Raw genomic sequence first — 25,177 nt, 5'->3', positions numbered from 1 at the left:
TTTTTTAACATTTACAATATTTTTTCTATTATATGCATTTTTTTCATTTAGTAAACCAGTAAAGGCTATTCAATTCTGCAATTTTACATGTATTTGTAAAGAAATATGTTGAACGGTCAAAGAAGGCCAGCGAGTTGAATGAGAGAAGGTCAAAACCTGTTACTCGACTGCCGTTGAAAAATCATCTTAGTGATAGTTTTCAATTGGAAAATGACATATATTGTGTAATATCAGCAACTAAAAAAATTATGCAGAATAAGAGGGCTTAAAACCTACTTTTTAATGGTACCAAGCTTATTACTATACAAGCCCTTTTTATTACAGAAACTATGAAGTGAAAAGCTACTATATTTGGGGGACACGGGCGAAAACAGCGTTTTTTACGGCCGTTTGACATACTACTTAGATTTGGAACAATTTTTCAATGGTGTGTATATTTCAGATTTATGAATCAGTTTTATTCACCAAACTGGTTTGTAACTTCAAACTTGATAAAAAAAGATACAGAAAGGGACTTCTTGTACATCCTAATATAAAATCAGTTGCTGGCAAGGAATAAACACTAGAAAATGAGAGCTTTCACAGAATTAATAGAAATTCTAGCTAAAAATAAAATTCACGGTGCGTAGAAATTTTGGAATCAACATCACTGCTTTGCAGTAAAAATAAATATGAAATTGTTGTGAGTTGACTTGCAACAAAGACATAAAAGATATAGTGGATGTTTTCTTCAAGATGAGCTATGTTAAATGAACAAAATAACCAAGGCAAACTTTTGCTCCATACAGTTGCCTATAAGGATTATGCTGAAAGAGAGGACATTGTCCTCAGAAGTTGAAAGGTAGTGATTTACATAGGTCATCAGGTGGTGATAGGTAGTGATTTACATTGGTCATCGGGTGATGATAGGTAATGATTTACACTAAAAGTTAGGTTTAGATTCAGATTTTAGCTCATGTAATGGCTAGAGAAATAAATTTTACCTAATTACTATCTGTCATGTTTATATATAGCATTAGTTACATTTTCTTAACCCTTTATATAGACTAGCCTGATCATTGTATATCAGAATGTAGTCTATGGTTGTCATACTAGACTGACCACTGCAAGTTAATGTTTTCTCTAGGGTTCACCAATCAGCCTGTACACTGGAAACAGAAAGGCAACATTTGATTAATTCATTGTAAAATTAAAAACCTAAGCTGTTATCTGCTCCATCATACTCATAAGACATAATAAAACTTTCTTAATCATTTAATAAATGTTTCAGACTAGCCTGACCATTTCAAGTCAGAGTGTAGTCTTCAACTTAGTTTTCAACTAATCCCTCTAAAACACACCTGTTACCTGTAGATACATTCCTCAATAAAACACTTAAATTAATACAACTTTCTTAATCATTTAAGACAATGTTTCAGACTAGCCTGACCATTGCAAGTCAGAGTGTAGTCTTTGACTAAATACAGAAAGGCATCATTTGATTGCAGACACACCTGTTAACTGTAGATAAATTCCTCAATAAAACATTCAAATTAATAAAACTTTCTTATCCATTAATAAATGTGTTTCACACTAGCCTGACCATTGCATGTCAGAGTGTAGCCTATGGTCCTTGTAACAGGAAATATTAGGTACAGAATGTGACAGTGACCCTACTAGTGAGAAAGGTTTTGACAGTATCTTTTTACTTGGACATTTAACATAGGGTTAAGAAAAATATAATGCATTCAAATAGGTAATACAGGACAGATAGAATTGAAACAAATGACCGCCTGATTTGTGGGGTAACATGTCATTCTTGTAGCTGGACAAACCAGAATGACAAAGATTAAAATAAAGTAAGAATTACTGACAGAAATGCTTAAAATGTCAACTGAAACTTGTAACATTTATTTTTGAAGATGGATTTGTGTCAGAGTACAGAGTGGATTGAGATTTCAGAGGCAAGTGAATGGAGCAAAGTGATGAGCTATTGAAAGGCCAGCAATTCACTTGCCAAGTAGAGTTGGGATAAATAATTGACAGACAAATCAACAAATCAATGATAAGCATAAGCAGTTTACAGATTCACAATCTGGAAAGGCCACAAATGGTAGCCCTATAAAGTAGGATTCAAAGATTGACTGGACTGAGAATTTTACCTGGAATTTGCTAAGTACAGAACTAAATTCACTAATCTTAAAAGACAACTTACAAATAAGATAAAGTCCTGATGAAACATTTTAAATGAGTGCCAGAGAGCAAAAAGGAATGTGAAGGCTTACACTAAAGTCAAATAATTGTTTTTAATGCCAGAATAAACGAAAAGACAATGTAGTACTGAAAGACAATAGAGGCAATTGGATATTAACTGATAGGTTTAAAAAAGAAAGGATTCAGAGTAAAAGGAAACAAAAGGATTTACAAACAACCTTGCAAGAAAGTCAATTGAATTAAACAGCATTAACTGAAAATAATGTACAAAGTATAATAAAAAAAGTTTGAAGGACAAGCTTTGTTATTTTTTTTTCTTCAAATTCAATTGTGAAAGAGCCAACTGATTGCTGGGTTGAAAGATCGAAAGATACATGATTTATCATCATTTGATATATCAAACAGTTAATAGCAAATAAAATTATGGGTTTTTATACACATGTTCATGTTTTATGACAGTGCATTGAACCATTGAAAAACTGACTTAAATCTAAATAATTTTAGCATTTAAAAATGCATCTAATTTGGTGTTGGTTAGACTGCACTAGATAGTACTATGTTGTGATAAATGCAATGGTTCCCAACCTTTCAAGATTTTATTTGTTTTAAACAATATTACATTTAAGAGCAAAATTAATAAAATCTCATTAACCTCTCAGTTTAAAAAAAGTTTAATCAAGTTGCTTTTGACAAAGAAAAAAAAAAAGCTCTGCAATTAGGAAAACTTGATATTTCACAAAACACAAATGTTATAATGCAAGTTGGAAACTGGTGATACATGTATGAAAGGTGTGCATGTGGAACAAAGTACTGTAAACTGTGTTTGTGTGTGCGCAAGTACGTGTGTACCCTTACTGTTGTATTGTTAGACAGTGTCCAGTGAGTCTGGATTTGCTGACATGTATGTTGTACGGAGTAAACAAGTGCAACAAGGGAAGCGACTAGTCAAGTAACAGCGTGCGCGTTGTGAGCTGGAGAATGGGGCAGATGTGCAGCAGTTAATGTGTGCGGCAGTTAAGGGGGTGGGGAGATCGGAATAAGGAAGAAGTGTTTGATTGATGTTGTCACTTAGAAGAAGTTGACATTGAAACCCTTTGATTCATCCTAACCCTAATGACGGACGCGTATACTTGAGTCTAAAAGAAATAGGCCCTCACAAAAACCATATATCAAAATTTGAATTTCATATGTTACCAATAATTTTTTTTTTAATTTAACCCTTTAAGCCCGGGCCTCCCTGGCCTAATTTCACCCATTTTCTGAGCTCCCAGGCCCAAACCAATTTTCATTTATCTGCTTCTAGCGTTGCCTATAACTTTTGAACCATTTGAGATAATCAAGCCACATTTGATATCAAGGCTCAGTATCAAACAACAATTCAGCAAGATTTGGAAATTCTTTTTATTTTACAAATCCAAGATGGCGAATTGCCATAATCTGGGATTACTTCAAAAGCCTACAACTTTCAAACCGTTTTAGATAATCAAGCCAAATTCGGTATCCAGGCTCAGGATCAAACAACAATTCAGAAAGATTCTGAAATTCTTTATATTTTTTACAATGTATGAACATAAGGTATATAAAACGAACAAAGTCGATGGCTGTGGATCAGTTTTTCATTTCGGCGGCATTGCTTAAAAAAAAAAAAACGATTTGTACAGCAAAAGTTTGCACTAATAAAATATTTATATACCAATAGTTGTTTTATATACTTACTAAACATAATGAAAAAACTTACCTATTTACTGTTATTATAATAATAATTATAACCGAATAATAAAATAACCAATTTTTTTTTGTTGACAAATGTATTTTACGAAATGCAAACACTTTCACTTTCAACTTTCCCCAAAATCTATTTTTAGAATCATAATCCGGCACTAAAAAGACCTATGCACAGTTTGTTTCAGTACACCGCTAATTATATTTAACGAGACGACCCGCGGTGTATCATACGCCGCTATTTAGTTGATTTTTCTACTTCTCAGTAATTCATAATTTGTGAATTTGACAGTACCAATGCAGCCACTGAAAATATTTGCTTTACAACCCTAAAACCCTCCTTTCTCCCAACCACTGCCCCACCCCCTCGTGAAATCAGCCCCCTTAGTTACCTCCCTTAAGTTTAAAATCGTTTCAAACCAAATTATCTGCCCATAATAGCCGTCACCAAACCCATCTCTACGATTGTAAAATGTAAACAGCGTGAACCACAGCTCACCAGGCCATGTGAGGGGGGTGGGGGGTGGTAGGGACAGAGAGGAAGAGAGGGGATTGCAAGGCGCGTTTGCAGCTTGTTTTCTAATGGCTCCCAGAAGAGAATTATATATATAGAAGATAAGGCACTATACCAGCCCCTAGGACTATGATGCTAGATAATCGGGCAGGAAAACCGGCTTTTTGGACATGTATGCCTAATTTTGAAACCCTTTTGTCCAGCTTGTCTGGCTCAAAGCGTTAAAGAAGCTTTCATAACTTCTCTTAGCAGGCAAAAAAACAATTATCAATCCTTTGTCTAAGTTAGATGTCTCATCACAGGAAAGGAAAACCACAGATATAATCACAGATGCTATAATACAACTTGCATTACATATGTTCTACATAGTTAAATTTGTCTGAAATAACATGAATTTGTAACCAAAAAAAACCTTTCCTCAAGTTCACAACAACTTAACTAGAAAAGAAAAAAAAATACTTTGTAAAAGAAAAAAAAGGATATATCTGAGGAATGGAGGGATGAAAATAGAATGAACTGCTTTGAAATAATAAACATGAAAGTTTATAAAGAATAGTTAATAAATTTATAACAGTAAATACTAAATATTTTCGAATGAACAAAGCAGGTTCTTAATGTGATAATTATAGATACATTATGGAAACATTTACATGATAGAACTTAATCCTGATAATTGAAAAGTTATTCAGGTTTCTAGTAGAATTTTCAGACATGTTTTAGAGGGAAAGAAAAAGTAATCTGCAAGCATGAATATATAGAGCATACACACATGAAACTCAAATAAGTGAATACCACAGTTGAAAGTTGTGGCCGTATCATAAGTTCCTGCAATCTTTGATAGCAGCCGACTAAGTGGGTCACCATGAAATAAAATGTATTTTTTCACTTTGGTGGAGGCATAGTATCACATTCAGTAAGGTAACGAGTAAGTAATTTTGAAATCAAATATTTGCAAATAAAAATGTGCAAAATAATTATGGTACACATTTACATCTGATGCTGTGATATCCATGGAATGTTGAAAGATTGTTTTATAAGGCCAGATTAAATAAGTTATGTTTATAATTTAGAGCTGTGATTCTTATCAAGTAATATATATGCAATGTAATTGTGTTGTAGGAAACATATTTAGCTTGACATTTATGTAACTATTTCTTAGATGATAAGGTTAAGTAAAAAGGTCATAGTGTAGAATTAACTGAACATAAGCCATGGGTCTAGCTGCTGGCTACACGGATATGAGAGATTCTTCTAGCCTGGCTTAAGACATATAATTTAAACAAGTTTTCTCACATGTCCGCCAATGGTGGAATCTGTCTTATATAATAATGGGCTTACTTTGTCTGTCACGTCTTTAATAAAGTAACTTAAAACATTTGAAATAGATATTTAAGAACGCTATAGTGTCTCTGATGAAGAAAGGTCTTAAAAAAAATTTATTGCATTTTTTATTCTTAATTTGTTTACTAAATTGTTCAAATTGATAGATTACTAGTTTAATTTATTAAACTTTCAAAGTCTGAATGTATTGTATAGTTATGCTGATATAAATGTATAAAACATAATAATTTAACTTCATATATCAATAAGCCACTATCAGAATAATTTAGTTTTAAAAGTGTCATGTGGATAAAAAAAATTGAAAACAAGATGGAATGACATTAAGCAAAAAAAAATATTTCAATGATTATTAGTGTGACGGAGATGTTTATATAAAGTGTGTAGGCATGGAGAGATTGTGTGTGAGAGTGGCCTCCCCTTGAAAGTGGTGTGCCAGCTGGGAAAAAAGTGTGTGAACAGTAGTGTGTAAGCAGTGTGGTGTAAGCAGTGTAGCGTGAACTTAGCGTAGCCTGTCGTCAGTTTCTACGTGTCAATGTTCACTGTGTCTCTAGTAGTTGTTGGAAATTACACCTGACTGTTGCAATTTCACTTTGTGGATTCTGTTTTTATTTGTCATGCATCATCATTGAACAGACCCAAGAGTGGAACTCATCTCTCTATATTAATTTCATAGATTATGAGAAGGCCTTTGATAGCCTGGATAGACAGTCAATGTGGAAATTGTTGAGACACTACGGGGTGCCACAGAAAATAGTCAACATTATTATGTCTTCATATGAAGGGCTGAAATGAAGAGTAGTGAATGGCCAACAGACTACAGAGGCCTTCCCAGTACGGACTGGAGTAAGGCAAGGTTGCCTACTTTCACCATTCCTGTTCCTGCTGGCCATAGTAAGGATAGGCAAAGCAAGAGCAGTGAGCTCTTCTTGTCCACCAAGGTGTGCATGCTCAACTAACTCTAATAAAAAATAATTATTTATGGGGCAGAGACTTGGTGGATGATGAAGACACCCAGTGATAAAGTCCAGAAGATGAATACTCAGGATCTGCTGGCCCGACACCATCAGCAACATTCACTGATGGGAAAATGACAGGGCAATTTGCCACTGAAGAAGAAATGAGGAAAAGAAGATAGAGTTGGATAGGGCACACACGGCACAGACCGCCAACCAATATCACCAAGAAGGCATTTAGGTGGATCCCTCAAGGAAAGCGCAAAAGAGGTCAGCCAAAAAACACCCGTAAACAAGACCTTGAGGCTGAAACCACAAGGATGGGCCTTACCCTGGAGTGACAGGCAGTGATGATGTCATCAGATAAAGTTTAGATAATGCCTTGTTTGGTTGAAATGAAAAGTCTCTGGTTCTTGCATTTTACCCTTTGAACCCGCTGTACCACTTTATCGGTCTGAGTCTTAAATCTCCATGCCCCAAGATACCAATAAAGCGGTATTAGACAGCTTACCCTAGATTGGCAGTCTGTACATAAAACTGCTATATTAAAAAGTATGTAACTGGTATTGTTAGACCCATGGTAAGTTCCTGTTATGGCTGCACCCTTGAACCAAATTTTACCACGTTTTTCTTAACTCAGCTTCGCGTTTGTTTATGAATTTGTTTGCTGTTAAAATTGACAGCGAAAATTAGCCCACTTCTGATTGCTCTAGAGATCTGAAATTCGGCCTGCAGGCTATTTTCGCCTAACAATTTCAGATGCAATCATAAAAACTAGCAATTAGAGACCTAAATTAGCTTAATTAAATTACGCCCCTTCTCTGTTTAAAGCGTATCGGTCGCTCAAGATTTGAAAATGGGCCTTTCAAAAAAAAGTGTGACGCGCATTGTGAAGACCCCTTAGTGAAAAAAAATAAACAACACCGTGAAAGTGAGAAATTTGCGACAAATTACTAAAATATAATTGGCTACTTAGAAAATTTGCGATATCATTGGGAAGGCGTTTATCTTGAAAGATGCTATTAGAAATCAGTGAAGTTTAAGTTACGAGTTTTAACTTCAAAACACACCCACGTAGAAAAAGTACTTTTGTCCTTGTTTTACGTTTTGATCACCCACCCACTCTGCCCAGCGTACCAACCGTGTCACCGTTAACAATGTGTTACCGTGTCCGTGTGTTTGTTGACAACCCCAGACCATCAGTAGACTTCTGAAAATAGTGATAGGTTTTTAGTATTGTAACATCGTCTAGCATTATGGTAAGAAATTACGGTTAGGCGTATGGTAGGACTAGGGTTGCATTTAGGGACAGGGTTAGCATTGAAATTAGCGAGACGTGTATTTTAGCATGCCCAGCGTACCAACGTGTCACCGTTAACAATGTGTTACCGTGTCCGTGTGTTTAGCTTTCCAGCAATGTCGAAAACGCGTCAACAAAAAGAACGTCAACGAGAAAATGCTCGCTTGAGGCGCCAAAGAGATCGTTCGCTTGAGACCGAGGAAGAAAGAGAAGCTAAAAGAATACGTCGACAGGAGCTAGCCAGTATTGAAAGCGAGGAACATCGTCTTGAGAGATTATCAAAACAAAAAGAGCGTCAACAAAAAGTTCGAGCTTTTGAGTCTGCTGATGAGCGGAATTTGCGCCTTGAGAAACAAGAAATTCAACAACGAAATCTGGCCATTGAGTCCGCGGAAGAGCGGAATTCGTGCCTTGAGAAAAAACGAGAAAAACAACAACGAAATCTAGCCGTTGAGTCCACGGAAGAGCAGAATTTGCGCCTTGAGAAGCAACGAGAAAGACATCAATGAAATCTAGCCGTTGAGTCCGCGGAAGAGCGGAATTCGCGCCTTGTAACACAACAAGAAAGACAGTCTCAAGCTCGAGCTGCGCAATCTGCCGAGCAACATGAAGAAGAGTTAAGACGTCGTCGTGAAGCCTACAATCAACGTTCAGCACAAGAAGAAGAATTTTCCAAGGAAATTAACACACATAGCACCGAATCTTGTGAGATTTGCTTGAAACAATGTTATCCTAAACAGGTAGGAAATTATCAAAAAGATTCAACACACTCGACGTACACTCGAGCTGTGCAGGTTCTTGTGATGACTGTTCATACATTATCTAGTCTGTTGTATATGTTGTATTGTCCATTGTATATTCTGAAGAACCCAACATTTGGAGGCTTGTATGTGTAACATGGTAATGCTTACGGCATATACTTAAAATAAGATAGCCAGAAAAAAATATCAAACAAAGACCTGCGGCGAACTTTAAAGCAACAGCCAATAGAGACAGATATCAAGGCCCGTAAATGGGGATGGATCAGACACATATTAAGAAAAGAAAAAGAAAACATCGCAAAACACACTTTGGACTGGAATCCCCAGGGAAAAAGGAGGTTGGGCCGGCCAAGGAAGACATGGAGAAGAACGGTTGAAGAAGAGGCGAAAACAGCTAGGCTCACATGGGCACAGATAAAGGGAGCAGCCAAAAACCGAGTCCGATGGAGATGTGTGGTTGCAGCCCTTTGCTCCCCAAGGGCCACAAAGGAATAATGATGATGATGTTTAACATGGGGAACATGACCAGGAGTTCGAGACTAAAACTCATCAACGGAATGAGGGAGGAAGGGGAGTTGATTGGGCTGAAGGATGACAGTTTTGCAGACAAAGGTAAGTTACCTTGCTGTACCCCGCTTAAGGGACGTAGCAGCAATGAGAGAGGACAAAGACTTGGGGAACATGTGAAGCATTTCAAAAGCCAAGCCAATAGGCAGAGTATCGCCTCCAAGGATTGGTCACTCATGCTGATGGACAAAATGAGTGGCCACTTGAAAATGTTCCTCAATGGGCCAGGACTAAACTTGGACCATGACTTTGAATTTGTAAAAGTAAAACTCATGACCCATGCAGGTTTTAATGAGGAAAAATATAGAATCAAATTCCATCAGCTGATTCCAACAAATGATGACTGCAAGGTTTTGCAGTCAACGTGGCAGCTGCTTTGAGAGCGTGGGTCAGGCAGTCGAAAACAAAGGAAACTTTTGATGACCTGGTTCTACAGCAGATAAGGTATCCTGGAAAAACAAGGTCCCGTGGTCCCTAGGGCACCATCCTAGACCACATGGCGTGAGAGAAATCACCTTCCAAAAGCCAGGTATTTCCCAGTCGCAAAGACCAGGCTTGACTAGCCGAGGTACCATCTATAAATGAACACCAAATTACTATTCAAGAAGTCATTGGGAACAATTAACCTCGAAGTCGGTAAGCTAAATGGGAATACAGCCTCAATGCTTAAATACACCAGCTGTAGTATAATTGGCTGTAAAGCTAGCCTAGTAGAGAAGACGAGACTTGCCAGGTTGTATCACACTGAGGCAAATACACGGTCAAACGTGTCAATACCCTATGGCCTAAGCAGATGTTGAGACAAGCTACCTCCAAGGCACATTCGTTATGGCATTATTCAACACCCAGTTGCAGACTTGATCGTGGGTAATGTGGGCAGCTCAGGGTGATTTTAAGCTAATGCAGTAACCAGATCCATGGCTAATAAGGAAAGTATAGTACCCATCATACAGGGCTACACAATTGTTGGCACAGAGCTCCAACATATAGACTCTGATACATTCAGGGCAGATCAAGAGAATGACAAAACACTGAAGATATATTGGAACAAAGCCAAAACAAATTAGGTGTCATTAACAAAAGGTGGATGTATTTCATTCATAGTGAAAAAAGGGGTTGCTATTTAAGTCACATGAGAATAAGCAAACTGGGCTGGTTTAAGCCCAGTTACCTGTCCCAGAAAACATGAGATTATTAGTAGTATCAAATGCACATTCCACCCTTGGCAGGCCACATGTCCATCAGAAGAACGAGAGCGCGAGTATATTCTCAGTTTTCCTGGCCCGGAGCAGACAAAAACATCAAAATGTATTGTAAACTTGTGATGTCTGCCAAAGAGCAAGATACCCAGGCCGAGCAGGTAAAGCTGAATTAGGTAAAATGGATATCATTAGGACACCATTCACTAAGGTCGCAGTAGTCATCTTGCGTCCCATGTAAATAACCAATAGAAAAAATAGATTCATCCTCACAAGATGGCCAGAAGAGATCAACTCAGAAACAGCCATTGAGGCACTAAGCACAATTTTTCTCAAGAATAGGCTTCCCGGAAGAGATTCTGTCTTATAATGGACAGCAGTTTAACTGATTTGTATACACAAGTTAACATTCTTCGGCATAAAGAGGATCAAAACTATAGCATCCGAGTTCAAATGGAATAGTTAAATGATACTAAGTTTAGATGGAGATTGAGGGAGTCTAAATTAAATTTTGAAATAATTAAAAGTAGACTTAGTTAATCATACTACATTATGATGTTTAGCTTTTAAACAAAATTAGGTAAGTAATTTGTGGCAATTTTTATTTGTTTATTCTAAGGGGTAGTCCATAATTGACATCAATCTTGCAAGGTTGAAAACAATTTGTTATGTTGCGTGATTGGTGGTGGTGGTGGTGGTGGGGGGGGGGGGGGGAGTATAATAAAGTTTCAGGAGTAGGACATTAACAACCCATCAATTAACCCCCCCCCCCACACACCATTTCCCCCCTACCCACATTAACAAATCTCGGGTCAATTATCCTCAGTACTTAACTTCAGTCCAAAAATTTTATGGAAAAACATTCAGATAAGTACAGGTATAGACAAAGGGATAGGTATAACTTAAGGATAAGGAATTGGATGTTAATATGGATTGGGTTATGATTAGGGATATAGTTAAGGGTAGGGTTGTTGATAAGGATAGTTTTAGCTAATAATCAGAAATAGGTCAAGGATAAGTTTCAGGTTAGATAAGGTAAGTGTTATGATTCATGTTCTCAATATAGGTTGGTGCAAGTGAATATTGGTGTGCACGTATGTTGAGCGAATGAAGATGTGACGTACAGTGTGATAGTGACCTTTTGTGTAGAGGCGGGATGCTGTGCATTGTGTGAGAGTGAATTGTGAGACGTTCATGTGGATGACGGTTATAAGCAGAACCTATGAGTCCAATACTAGAATAAATACCAGAAGAGAAAACCTATAATCGTCTTGCCAAGTTATTGGCACCTGTGTCATCTAGATGTGTAATAGCACAATGACTGATATTCTTGCATGGTAGTGAACCAAGTGGTGCCACCCTCTGAGTCACAACACTAAGGTAAGCCATTAGTCAGTAGGTAGGACCCAATAGAAAGATGTATAACCCGACCAATGAAAAACAGATGTGACCAGTCACTGACAGTTGAGCAGTAGATAGTAGCAGTAAGATTTAGGTGTTAATCTAGAAATTATAGAGCAGTTTAGTTAGTAGTTAAAGTTAAGAATTTAAATAATAGTTGAACATTTGAGATCATAGTTAAAGTCTAGGATTAGAATTGCAGTCAATTAGGAAGTAGTGTTGCATAATATTGGTTAACAGCTGAGTTAGCTAATCATAGAATTTGATGCTTTTTTGTGAGAAATAAAGTATGCACAATATTGTTACAGATGGACTAGTAATTTTTTAAGTAAACACAATAGAAAGCTCTTCTTAAGTAAAGAATAAGCATTTCCTTACACAAATATATATTCTCTCTCTCTCTTCACAGATATGGTTATGGATAGGGATAAGGTTATGGTTGGGATTTTGGATAGGAATGGGTTTCAGGGACATTGTTTAGTTAAAAATTGTTCAAGAGAATAAACTTATTGACCACTTTTATGTTTCACAAGTAAATTCAGCAAAAGAAGCATGATGTAATTTATTCCCTAATCCTGATAGTCATTTAACCCAATACCTCCATCTGTACTTGCATGAGTACACTTGACTCCCACGAGTACACTTGTTTAAGGCGCGATATCAATTTTCTATAATGATTTTCCTGGAAGTAATTACCCATTTCAACAATAGATTGCACTAGTAGTCTAAAAACAATTCAATATGGCGACAGTGCAATGATAACTGTCATTACTGATAGTTCATTTATCCTGCTCACAAGCATGTGTATACAGGTAAGATGTATATTTTTTTAAAAATAATCGAAATTTATCGAAATATACAATAAGACGATAGTAAAACATATGGTGTTATTTTTTTTACAGCCTGTTTATATTATAATGCAGTAGGCTGTATTTTATAGCACTGTACTTAAGTGAGTACAATGGGCAGATCTGTACTAAAAATAATATTTTGTAGCTACAGTTTCTACAATGGTATCCTGTCACATCTTTACAAGTCAAAATAACTATATAGGGATAGAAGAAGCTCTTGAAGCGATAATGGCTGATGATAGTGATAATGAGAAGATGTTCTCTTGGTTCCACCAGATCCTGCTGTTGTGAATGATGAAGAAGAAGAAAATGATGATGTTATCTCTTCAACTCTTCCAGTAGATGTACCAGGTACTATGGAGGGAATACCTCATCTGGATCTCAATTATTCAAACCGAAACGGAGAGGATGATATACTATTTTGAAATCAATGAAAGATCACAACCCTGTTATGTTGTTCGAAAATGTTTTTGTTGAAAATGTAATGAACATGATTGTTGAAAAAAGTATTGTGTATGCAAATCAAAATAACAGACATAATTTGGAAATGAATCAAGCAGATTTAAAGACATTTTTGGCAATATTAATCTTAACAGGTTATCATAAATTGCCCACTAAGCGGGCTAATTGGAGTTTGGATGAAGATTTTAGAATGCCATTAGTGTCAAATTGTGTGCCATACAACAGATGCCATCATTCAGCAAAACAATTTATTATAGGAAAACCCATACAATTTGGTTATCGTAATTGGGCTTTACAAGTTGAGATGGCTACTGCCACACGTTTCATTTTTATTGTGGTAAGTCCGAAGAGGTTTCTGTTGATCCTCTTGGTGCTAGAGTAGTTAAATCTCTTCTGGAAAAAGTTTCCTATTGTCCCAAAAAGAACATACCGTATACTTGGATAACTTTTTTTACAAACCTGAAGTTTTTATTTGAGTTGTGTTATTCGGGCTACAGAGCAACTGGAACAATACCAGATAACAGAACTAAGAAATGTCCAATCACAGATGTGAAGGTAATGAAGAAACAATATAGAGCTGAGTATGATTACCAATTTGTCACAAAAAATGATATAATTGTACGTTTGAAGGATAACAATGCTGGTGCTATTGGATCCAACTTTGATCATGTAGAGCATGTGGGAAAAGTAAAAAGGTAGTGTAATGCTCAGAAGCAAAAGGTTCATTTCAATATCCCGATACTTATAATAAAATATAACAAAGGAATGGGTAATGTTGACCTAACAGATCAATCTGTACTGGGTGTCTATAAGAGGAAACAAATGGTGGGTTATTTTTACTTATCCACAGGATATGACCATTTCTAATGCTTGGCGGCTGCATGTTTTGATTAGCATGACTGATTAGCTGACATATATGGATCAGTTAGCATTCAGACGAATGATCGCATAATCGTATTTTCAAGAAAATAGTTTAAAAAGTCGTCGCACATCATCAACAGTTCCTACAGGGGATAAAAAAATGGTCATAATCCAGAGCAAATTGAAAACCAAGTGCGTTGCATTATTTGCCATAGCCGGATACGCTGGCGATGTGAAAAATGAAAAAAAAAAACTGTTGAACAACCTTGCTTTGGCAATTTCACTCCTGATCTGCCCAGTGTACCCGGCTGAGTAAACCCCTTTACCATTTTGGCTATCAATTTCTCTGTATTTTGTGTAATAAATGTTCTAATCTACCCAATATGTCATAATAAATAACAATTAAAAGTAATTTTTAAATGTAGTTTTCTTTTTGGCGTTAATGGGTTAACTAGAGAACCCTGTTTCCCATTGGAAAACGAACTGATGCTGCACTTGCGATTGAGACAGAACAAGAAAGGGCCTCTCGTCTTGCTAAGCAGAAAGATCGAACTGATGCTGCACTTGCGATTGAGACAGAACAAGAAAGGGTCTCTCGTCTTGCTAAGCAGAAAGAACGAACTGATGCTGCACTTGCGATTGAGACAGAACAAGAAAGGGTCTCTCGTCTTGCTAAGCAGAAAGATCGAACTGATGCTGCACTTGCGATTGAGACAGAACAAGAAAGGGTCTCTCGTCTTGCTAAGCAGAAAGATCGAACTGATGCTGCACTTGCGATTGAGACAGAACAAGAAAGGGTCTCTCGTCTTGCTAAGCAGAAAGAACGAACTGATGCTGCACTTGCGATTGAGACAGAACAAGAAAGGATCTCTCGTCTTGCTAAGCAGAAAGAATTGCTGCTGGGCTTGCGATTGAGACCAAAGAAGAAAGGCCAAAACGTTCGACAGCAATGAAAACATTTTTCGACACGATAAACACTTTTTGCAATATAACTTTTGAATGCAAACAAACAGACAAAGACTAAGTAGAAATTTTTTTTTTAATTTTTAAAAACCCACGTTTTCTGATTGAACTAAAAAGTAGAAAATAAATGCTATACATCACAATAATGCAAGCCATCACTCTACTATAAGCGATCGCAAACTGTGTGCGCATTATGACAAAAAATGAAAAACGTGGGTTTTTTTTAATTTTTTTAATGATAATTATTACTTGACTTGCCTATCCGCAAGAATTTTAAAGGGAGACTAAAGAAAAATTCAGCCAAATATTCTAATTTAACCTATTCCATTGCTAGGTATCAGATATAAATGGATAATTTAAGACCTGAAATAGTTTAATAAAAACTGTATTCCTTGCTGTTTTTTTTTATTTATTTTTTATAAACTAATTTAGAATACTATTGGCCAACAAAAAATTGTTGGTTTCAGTATTCAAGATGTGTGGTCCTAGTAACCTAGCTGATCAGAATATCTGTCAAGTAGGCCTATATCCTACTAGCCATCGGTACCCGTTATATGGGCTATTCTGGTGAAATTCAGCTCTTTATCTCCGGGGTGTGGCACTTAAAACTTTCCGGTCAAGGGGGGGGGGGGGGGAGTAGTGGATACTGGTTTTTCTATATTTGAGAAATATATTTTATAATTATTTTATAAAAAATGTATTGGTCAAAACGCAATGTGCTTTACTACACACTGAACAATATTAGTGGCAAAGCAAAGAAATAACCAAATAATCCGACACATTTAAAATAGAAACTTAAAATTAAGAGATTTAAGTGATGTTTTTAAAAACCCGGCTGTTAAATGGTAGTTGTGTTGTTTTTGTCTTTGAAAAACACCTATTTTGGCTGAGCATGGGTCTGACCACACAATCGCTTCATATACTGAGAAGACAGAAACAGGTGAACTCTACTTCCCCTGCCTCATGTCAGGCCAAGTCCCAATAGGCAACCTTATTCACATCTAAAAGAAAAAATTGAAAAAAAAAATTTAACATTGTTAAATACTGTGTCTCAAACCTGTCCCACCTGCATGGTAACTATTACACTGTCATCTCAGCTATTTAGGCACGTTAGAGTAGATGATGAATAAATGGGATATTTAGGAAACTTAAGTTACGCGAACAAGTCCTATTATTTCAAATGAAATTAGCCATTTCCATAGCTAAGCAAACAAAGATTTATATAAAATAATCAAGGCCTGAAATAGTTTAGTATAGAAACTCATTATCGGCGTACGTCTAGATAAGTAGATCTTAATCAAATTTGAATGAAATAGTCGTGACTCAATAGACACCATAGAAAAAAAAATCTGACTATGATCAAGAAGAACTAAAGAAAATAAACAAGCACATTAAGGATCAGTACCCCAGCAATACCTGGATTAGAGTATTCACAGATGGCTCAGCTGAAGATGCCACAAAAAATGGCGGGGCTGGCGTCCTTATTGAATGGCCAGCGGAGAAAGCCTGGAAAAGTCAATAGCCACAGGCAGCCTATCCAACAATTTTAGGGCAGAAAAAGAAGCTTTAGAGCATGCAGCAAACCTCCTGTCAGAACACCCTGAATCTCCAAATAGTCAGATAGTATTTCTTACAGATGCCAAATCTGTCCTGCAATCCCTGAAAAATCCAGAGTCCTATACTCAATCACTTAGGACAGCACTAGGAAGGCTAATAAATACCTGCAGCAGAATTGTGCTGCACTGGATCCCGGGCCACTGCCAGATCCAGGGTAATGAGATTGCTGACCAGCTGGCAAAAATTGGGGGAGAGAAAAAACAACCAGAAATCTCACTACACCCAAAAGAAATAAAAAGAATAATAAAAAAACAAACAAACGCAAATGTGGTCTGACACACACCCTCACTACAATAAAGATGATGGATATTATAATTTGACACGAAAACAACAATACATAATCTTTAGACTTAGAACAGGCCATAACAGACTAAATCAACACATGCATAAAAAACTAAAAATTGGGTGTGCCGAAATATGCCCTTGTGTCAAGGCCCTGGAAAATATGGAGCACGTCCTCCAGGAAAGTTCTTTATATAGCCAGGAGCGTGTCAGACACTGGCCCCTGCTCACCCCACTCAGGGAAAAATTATGGGGCACCTGCTGATCTGGAAACCACAGTCCGGTTTATTCACGAAGTTGGACTTGTTGTCTAAATCCTCGTACCATATTCTGAATTAAGAATGAAGAAGAAGAAGAATGAAATAGTTCATTTCTGTATATTTAAACTTGAAAATTTATCCTTCTGAAAATTTATAATATTGTTGAACCTATTGGAATTAACATAAATATTAATGATTGCCAAAATATAATCATAAAATTTTTCAATGGGCACTATCTTTTTGGATGACATTTTTAGTGCATGTTGTAAAAAAATTCTTGTCTATAAATAATTTTTGTTCATACAGGTTTTGTAAAATCAAAATTTCGCTCTACGCAGGTACACATACTCTACACATACTGCACATGTTCTGATCTAGGGTTTCAAAAAAATAAAATGTTGCACATGATTTGGATTAGGTTAATATTTGGTTTCAGTTGCTAACCAAAGTTAGCTGTTAGTTTGATTTATTTACTTCAGTTTGGTCCAGTTCAGTTAACTGTAATAAAGTATGTTCACTTTAGATTAGTATAGAAGTTTTTTTTAATTGTTTAGTCTTTATAAGAATTTTGTTTAATTTAGCTAATTAATTTAATTTAGGTTAGATTGTTATATACATTAATGTTAGATTAAAATTTTGCTAAATTATGGTTTGGGTTAATTTATTTTAAGCATTAGACATACAATTTAAAATATGGGAATGGGATAATGTTGCAATAAATGTTGTGGTTCAATTAAAAGTACATTTGGTTTCTGTAGGTGTGCAATAACTTACATTTAATGTTAGGTTTAGAGTATAGACATAATAGCCTAGGGGAAGATTTGGTCCTGTTTATTTTATTACATAACAAAGTGGCAACATTTAGTACAGTTTGAAACTATTTTTACTTAGTCACCAGTCAAATCTTTAACCTGCTATACATACAACTTAGGGAGGAAGTATGCATTGTAGGTTAAACATATTTTATTTTAGCTTGAGCAAGGCAATTAAAGTGTTTTCTAAGAAATTATTCCATGTAGGGCTAATAGATTATATAGCTTTTTTCAACCACAAAATTGGGACATTGAGATTAATTTGATACATCTTTACTTTGTCACCAGTCAAATATTTAACCTGCTATACATACAACTTAGGGAGGAAGTATGCATTGCAGGTTAAATATTTTTTTATTTTGGCTTGAGCAAGGCAATTAAAGTGTTTTCTAAGAAATTATTCCATGTAGGGCTAATAGATTATATAGCTTTTTTCAACCACAAAATTGGGACGTTGAGATTAATTTGATACATCTTTACTTTGTCACCAGTCAAATCTTTAATCTGCTATACATACAACTTAGGGAGGAAGTATGCATTGTAGGTTAAATATTTTTTATTTTGGCTTGAGCAAGGCAATTAAAGTGTTTTCTAAGAAATTATTCCTTTAGGGCTACTAGATTATATAGCTTTTTTCAACCACAAAATTGGAACATAGAGGCTAATTTGATACATCGCTATACATACAACTTAGGGAGGAAGTATGCATTGCAGGTTAAACATATTTTATTTTGGCTTGAGCAAGGCAATTAAAGTGTTTTCTAAGAAATTATTCCATGTAGGGCTAATAGATTATATAGCTTTTTTCAATTACAAAATTGGGATGTTGAGACTCATTTGATACATCTTTACTTAGTCACCAGTCAAATCTTTAACCTGCTATACATACAACTTAGGGAGGAAGTATGCATTGCAGGTTAAATATTTTTTATTTTAGCTTGAGCAAGGCAATTAAAGTGTTTTCTAAGAAATTATTCCATGTAGGGCTAATAGATTATATAGCTTTTTTCAACCACAAAATTGGGACGTTGAGATTAATTTGATACATCTTTACTTTGTCACCAGTCAAATATTTAACCTGCTATACATACAACTTAGGGAGGAAGTATGCATTGCAGGTTAAATATTTTTTATTTTGGCTTGAGCAAGGCAATTAAAGTGTTTTCTAAGAAATTATTCCTTGTAAGGATAGTAGATTATATAGCTTTTTTCAACCAAAAAATTGGGACGATGAGACTAATTTGATACATCTTTTCTTTGTCACCTGTCAAATCTTTAACCTGCTATACATACAACTTAGGGAGGAAGTATGCATTGCAGGTTAAATATATTTTATTTTGGCTTGAGCAAGGCAATTAAAGTGTTTTCTAAGAAATTATTCCTTTAGGGCTACTAGATTATATAGCTTTTTTCAACCACAAAATTGGGACGTTGAGATTAATTTGATACATCTTTACTAAGTCACCAGTCAAATCTTTAACCTGCTATACATACAACTTAGGGAGGAAGTATGCATTGCAGGTTAAATATTTTTTATTTTAGCTTGAGCAAGGCAATTAAAGTGTTTTCTAAGAAATTATTCCATGTAGGGCTAATAGATTATATAGCTTTTTTCAACCACAAAATTGGGATGTTGAGATTAATTTGATACATCTTTACTTTGTCACCAGTCAAATCTTTAACCTGCTATACATACAACTTAGGGAGGAAGTATGCATTGCAGGTTAAATATTTTTTTATTATGGCTTAAGCAAGGCATTAAAGTGTTTTCTAAGAAATTATTCCTTTAGGGCTAGTAGATCATATAGCTTTTTTCAACCACAAAATTGGGAAGTTGTGACTAATTTGATACATCTTTACTTAGTCACCAGTCAAATCTTTAACCTGCTATACATACAACTTAGGGAGGAAGTATGCATTGCAGGTTAAATATTTTTTATTTTGGCTTGAGCAAGGCAATTAAAGTGTTTTCTAAGAAATTATTCCTTTAGGGCTACTAGATTATATAGCTTTTTTCAACCACAAAATTGGGACGTTGAGACTAATTTGATACATCTTTACTAAGTCACCAGTCAAATCTATAACCTGCTATACATACAACTTAGGGAGGAAGTATGCATTGCAAGTTAAATTTTTTATTATGGCTTAAGCAAGGCATTAAAGTGTTTTCTAAGGAATTATTCCTTTAGGGCTAGTAGATTATATAGCTTTTTTCAACCACAAAATTGGGACGAAGAGACAAGTTTGATACATCTTTACTAAGTCACCAGTCAAATCTTTAACCTGCTATACATACAACTTAGGGAGGAAGTATGCATTGCAGGTTAAATATATTTTATTTTGGCTTGAGCAAGGCAATTAAAGTGTTTTCTAAGAAATGATTCTATGTAGGGTGAGTAGTAGTAGATTATATAGCTTTTTTCAACCACAAAATTGGGATGTTGAGACTAATTTGATACATCTTTACTTAGTCACCAGTCAAATCTTTAACCTGCTATACATACAACTTAGGGAGGAAGTATGCATTGCAGGTTAAATATTTTTTATTTTGGCTTGAGCAAGGCAATTAAAGTGTTTTCTAAGAAATTATTCCATGTAGGGCTAATAGATTATATAGCTTTTTTCAACCAAAAAATTGGGACGTTGAGATTAATTTTATACATCTTTACTAAGTCACCAGTCAAATCTTTAACCTGCTATACATACAACTTAGGGAGGAAGTATGCATTGCAGGTTAAATATTTTTTATTTTGGCTTGAGCAAGGCAATTAAAGTGTTTTCTAAGAAATTATTCCTTTAGGGCTACTAGATTATATAGCTTTTTTCAACCACAAAATTGGGACGTTGAGACTAATTTGATACATCTTTACTAAGTCACCAGTCAAATCTATAACCTGCTATACATACAACTTAGGGAGGAAGTATGCATTGCAAGTTAAATTTTTTATTATGGCTTAAGCAAGGCATTAAAGTGTTTTCTAAGGAATTATTCCTTTAGGGCTAGTAGATTATATAGCTTTTTTCAACCACAAAATTGGGACGAAGAGACAAGTTTGATACATCTTTACTAAGTCACCAGTCAAATCTTTAACCTGCTATACATACAACTTAGGGAGGAAGTATGCATTGCAGGTTAAATATATTTTATTTTGGCTTGAGCAAGGCAATTAAAGTGTTTTCTAAGAAATGATTCTATGTAGGGTGAGTAGTAGTAGATTATATAGCTTTTTTCAACCACAAAATTGGGATGTTGAGACTAATTTGATACATCTTTACTTAGTCACCAGTCAAATCTTTAACCTGCTATACATACAACTTAGGGAGGAAGTATGCATTGCAGGTTAAATATTTTTTATTTTGGCTTGAGCAAGGCAATTAAAGTGTTTTCTAAGAAATTACTCCTTTAGGGCTACTAGATTATATAGCTTTTTTCAACCACAAAATTGGAACATAGAGGCTAATTTGATACATCGCTATACATACAACTTAGGGAGGAAGTATGCATTGCAGGTTAAACATATTTTATTTTGGCTTGAGCAAGGCAATTAAAGTGTTTTCTAAGAAATTATTCTTTGTAGGGCTACTAGATTATATAGCTTTTTAAACCACAAAATTGGAACATAAAGGCTAATTTGATACATCTTTACATAGTCACCAGTCAAATTTTTAACCTGCTATACATACAACTTAGGGAGGAAGTATGCATTGAAGGTTAAACATATTTTATTCTGGCTTTAGCAGGGCAATTAAAGTGTTTTCTAAGAAATTATTGCATGTAGGGCTGCTAGATTATAGAGCTTATTTCAACCACAACTTTGGGACGTTGAGACTACTTTGATGCATCTTTACTTAGTCAACAGTCAAATCTTTAACCTGCTATACATACAACTTAGGGAGGAAGTATGCATTGCAGGGTTTTTTTTTTTTTAAATTCTTGGCCTTGAGGCTACTATACATATGTATCTTGTATATATCTTGTATTTACTAGATCCAATAAACTTCATCCTCTTTTAACTCAATTATGATTCGTTATTTAAAAGTTAATATAGATATAATAAAAAGAAGATCTAGTTTAGGTCCTTTTCTGTTATTTATAAATTTTACCTTAATTTTAATTTAGCTAGTAATGGGCTAATTATTTTAGTAAATGTTATTAAGGTAATAGAAGTTAGTATAAATAAGTCCAGGTGTACTCTTCTCCTTTGCACTCTGCTTTTGGGTTACAGTGACCTCATCAACATATTTTATCAAAGCCAAGAGATCAGAATCTTCAGCAATATGTGTAGAGCATTTAGACACAAACTTTTAGTGAGAAAAATTAAGCTGGTTATACTGAATGCATAAACTAAATTTTATTTAAAGTGTGTAATAAAATATACAAGACATAATATTCCAATGTAAAAAAAATAATTAGAAAGGAGTACTCTCTCTTTACTTTTCAATTCAAACAAAGTCAAAACCAACAAAAGTTCCAATGAGAAATTTGGAATGCTGTTATTTGTTTTTTCATCTACAGTTTTAATGATATAGGCTAAAATTTTTTGTTACTTCTAGTAAGTTCCAACAATATCAATTTTCATTAGATCTTCCAATTTGAGAATATGAAGAAATGAACATATCAGGATAGAAAGAAAGGATATTTTCACCTTTTTTTTGTGAGGCAAAATTATGACTGTTTAAAAAAAAATTCTAATGAATAACTGAGTTGTTAACAGAACTATTGAAGGCCTCTAACCAGTTTGGACATTTAATAAACATGCTTTGTCGACGTGTTGATATTTTGGTTTTCATTTTTCTCATTGTTCTTGTATATATGAGATGAGTATTGTTATATTTAATGTGCTGGAAATCTAATCTTTCACACCATTTACCTTTATGGTACAATTTCAAAATTTTTTCAGCCACAAAATGTGTTGCTGAGTATTTTTTACTGTGATTATTTAAGAACCTAACTCAGTAATATATATATCTTTGTAACCTGGCAATGGAATGTTAAATTAGGAAATATTTTTCATATTAGCTAATAGAGTGACTATCCTTATTGGCAGACGGATAATACAGTTCATACCAATTATCCTATGCCAATACATATTGATTTTTAGAGACAATTTTATGCTGAGCGCTGGGAGACTTAACAATACACCGTTACTTTAAAGCAGAGTCAAATGACTTGAACTTTAAAACTTAACTCATCAAAAAACAGTTCCTAGACTAATCTGTTGTTTTTTTTTATTGGAAAAGCATAATGACTTGGCAGTACCTGGTCGTAGCGTGATACTTCTTTCCACTTAAAATTTTAATCAGCTAAACATTGCAGCATCAGTACCAAGATGCAATGGCCATCGAAGGTTTGGAAAACCAGATTTTTTTTGTCACAATCACAATGACATTCAACCCTAAGTTATAAGTGGCCAGAGATTAAAGATTAAAGAGTCTTTTACATTTTACTAAGACAGATTTGAGACCTGAGAACCAGCAAAGACAGATTTTTCAATATCATCTTGCATGAGTTGTTGAAAGAAAGCCATTTCAGAAGTGGGCTTGTCACATGATTGCATAGTAATAGAGTGCTATAAAAAGTTAATAATAACTGTTGGAGCTGAATTTAACCCTGGAACTAGTAACAGATTTTAAAAATGTAATACTTTTCCATGTTGTTTGCTCCAACAAGATACATTATTATGGTCCATGACGTGACTTAAATTTATTTTCCATTATGGCTTTTTCTATGGCAAATTAAAAATGCTTTAAAAAGTTTCCAAGTTCTCGTGGGTAACAAAGGTAGAAGATAGTGCAGGAAAAGGCCTTTTTTTTATTTCATGTCTAATGTCTGCAATGTTTATGAATATATGAATGTTTTATTTTAATTTTGTTGATCATTGATGAATTTAATTTATTTTTTTAATAGATCAAGATCATTCAAGATATATCTATATATTATTATATGGCATTATAATGGAGTTTATACAATGTAATATTAATCTAGTAGATCTACAATAGTAGTCTGGCACTGGTAATCACTAATACTAGACTTACCAAATCTGCAAATCATCATTGATTTTGACTAGACTAGATTCTAGATTTCTAGATCTACATTAAGAATTCATTAATCATTAAGATTAGATCTGGATTTGAGGGTCTAGGTCTTGCCAATAATTTTACTAATAAATACTAGATCTATATAGATCTAGAAATCTAGATCTAATAAATAGAAATGTAATCTAGAAGTGTTGATCTTAAGCTTCTTGAGTCGAATCAAATGCCAACATTACAATCATACACTCAACACCGTCATACATGGCACAGGGCGTTTTGTGACCAGTGATCAGTTTATTTACATCACGTGACCAGTCCAAGTGAAAACGTGATCATAGTAGTTTGTAGGCTACAAGGAGTGACAATCGACAATCCACACCCCGGTCTACAAGAAGTCGAGATCTAGAAAATCTAGATCTAGTCTAGTAATTTGTTTTAAAGTAATAAGCTAAATCGTACACGCCGATAAATAACACTGAACATATGAGCAGTGTTTCTTCAGGACTTTTTTCCCCGGGGGGGGGGCGGTAGACTTTCTTCCCGGGGGGGGGGTCACTGTTACACTGTTAAAAGTATAACTTCTATATAAATTTCATTTCGTTCGGGGGGGGGGCGGTAGACTTTCTACGGAAAGATGCCTGGAAGAAACTGTGCACATGAGCAAATAGATTACCAGTTGGCCTAAATAGAAATACATTAAATAAAATTGACAACAATAACTAGGCCTAATTGATAATTAATTAATTATAAATAAATAATAATAAATAATGCAGTATGGATTATAAAATGTAGATCTAGGTCTACCACAATTTTTACCAAAGTAATTTTTTTCAATAACCTAGATCTACATAACAAATGGGATCTTGTCCAGATAAGCCCCGCCAAAAAGTTAACCCCCGCCACTAAAAAAAATATTACAAAAAAAGAGGATACTAGGTCATTAATAATTACAATGAAATAATTACAATGAAAAGGTCTGTATTTTGGCACCTTTAACCCCAACCCTCTAACCCTATCTGGACAAGACCCAACAAATGTAACTGAAAACAATATTTTAACATTGTTTGATTATTTGTTGCCCA

At 34.9% G+C, this 25,177-nt stretch overlaps 1 long non-coding RNA gene across 1 annotated transcript in view; it reads right to left on the bottom strand.

Moving 5' to 3' along the window:
* LOC131958198 (uncharacterized) overlaps window positions 1-24,392 on the bottom strand; it is a 33,841-nt gene extending 9,449 nt beyond the window's left edge. The window contains exon 1 of the long non-coding RNA XR_009389206.1: window positions 24,096-24,392. This is a non-coding gene — a long non-coding RNA (uncharacterized LOC131958198). The remainder of the gene's footprint in view (window positions 1-24,095) is intronic.
* Window positions 24,393-25,177: the final 785 nt, after the last annotated feature.

Source organism: Physella acuta, unplaced genomic scaffold (assembly GCF_028476545.2).
Source record: "Physella acuta isolate Inbredline_101_S28 unplaced genomic scaffold, ASM2847654v3 ptg001299l, whole genome shotgun sequence".
Taxonomy (NCBI): Eukaryota; Metazoa; Mollusca; class Gastropoda; family Physidae; genus Physella; species Physella acuta.
This window is presented reverse-complemented; position numbering and strand designations above follow the sequence as displayed.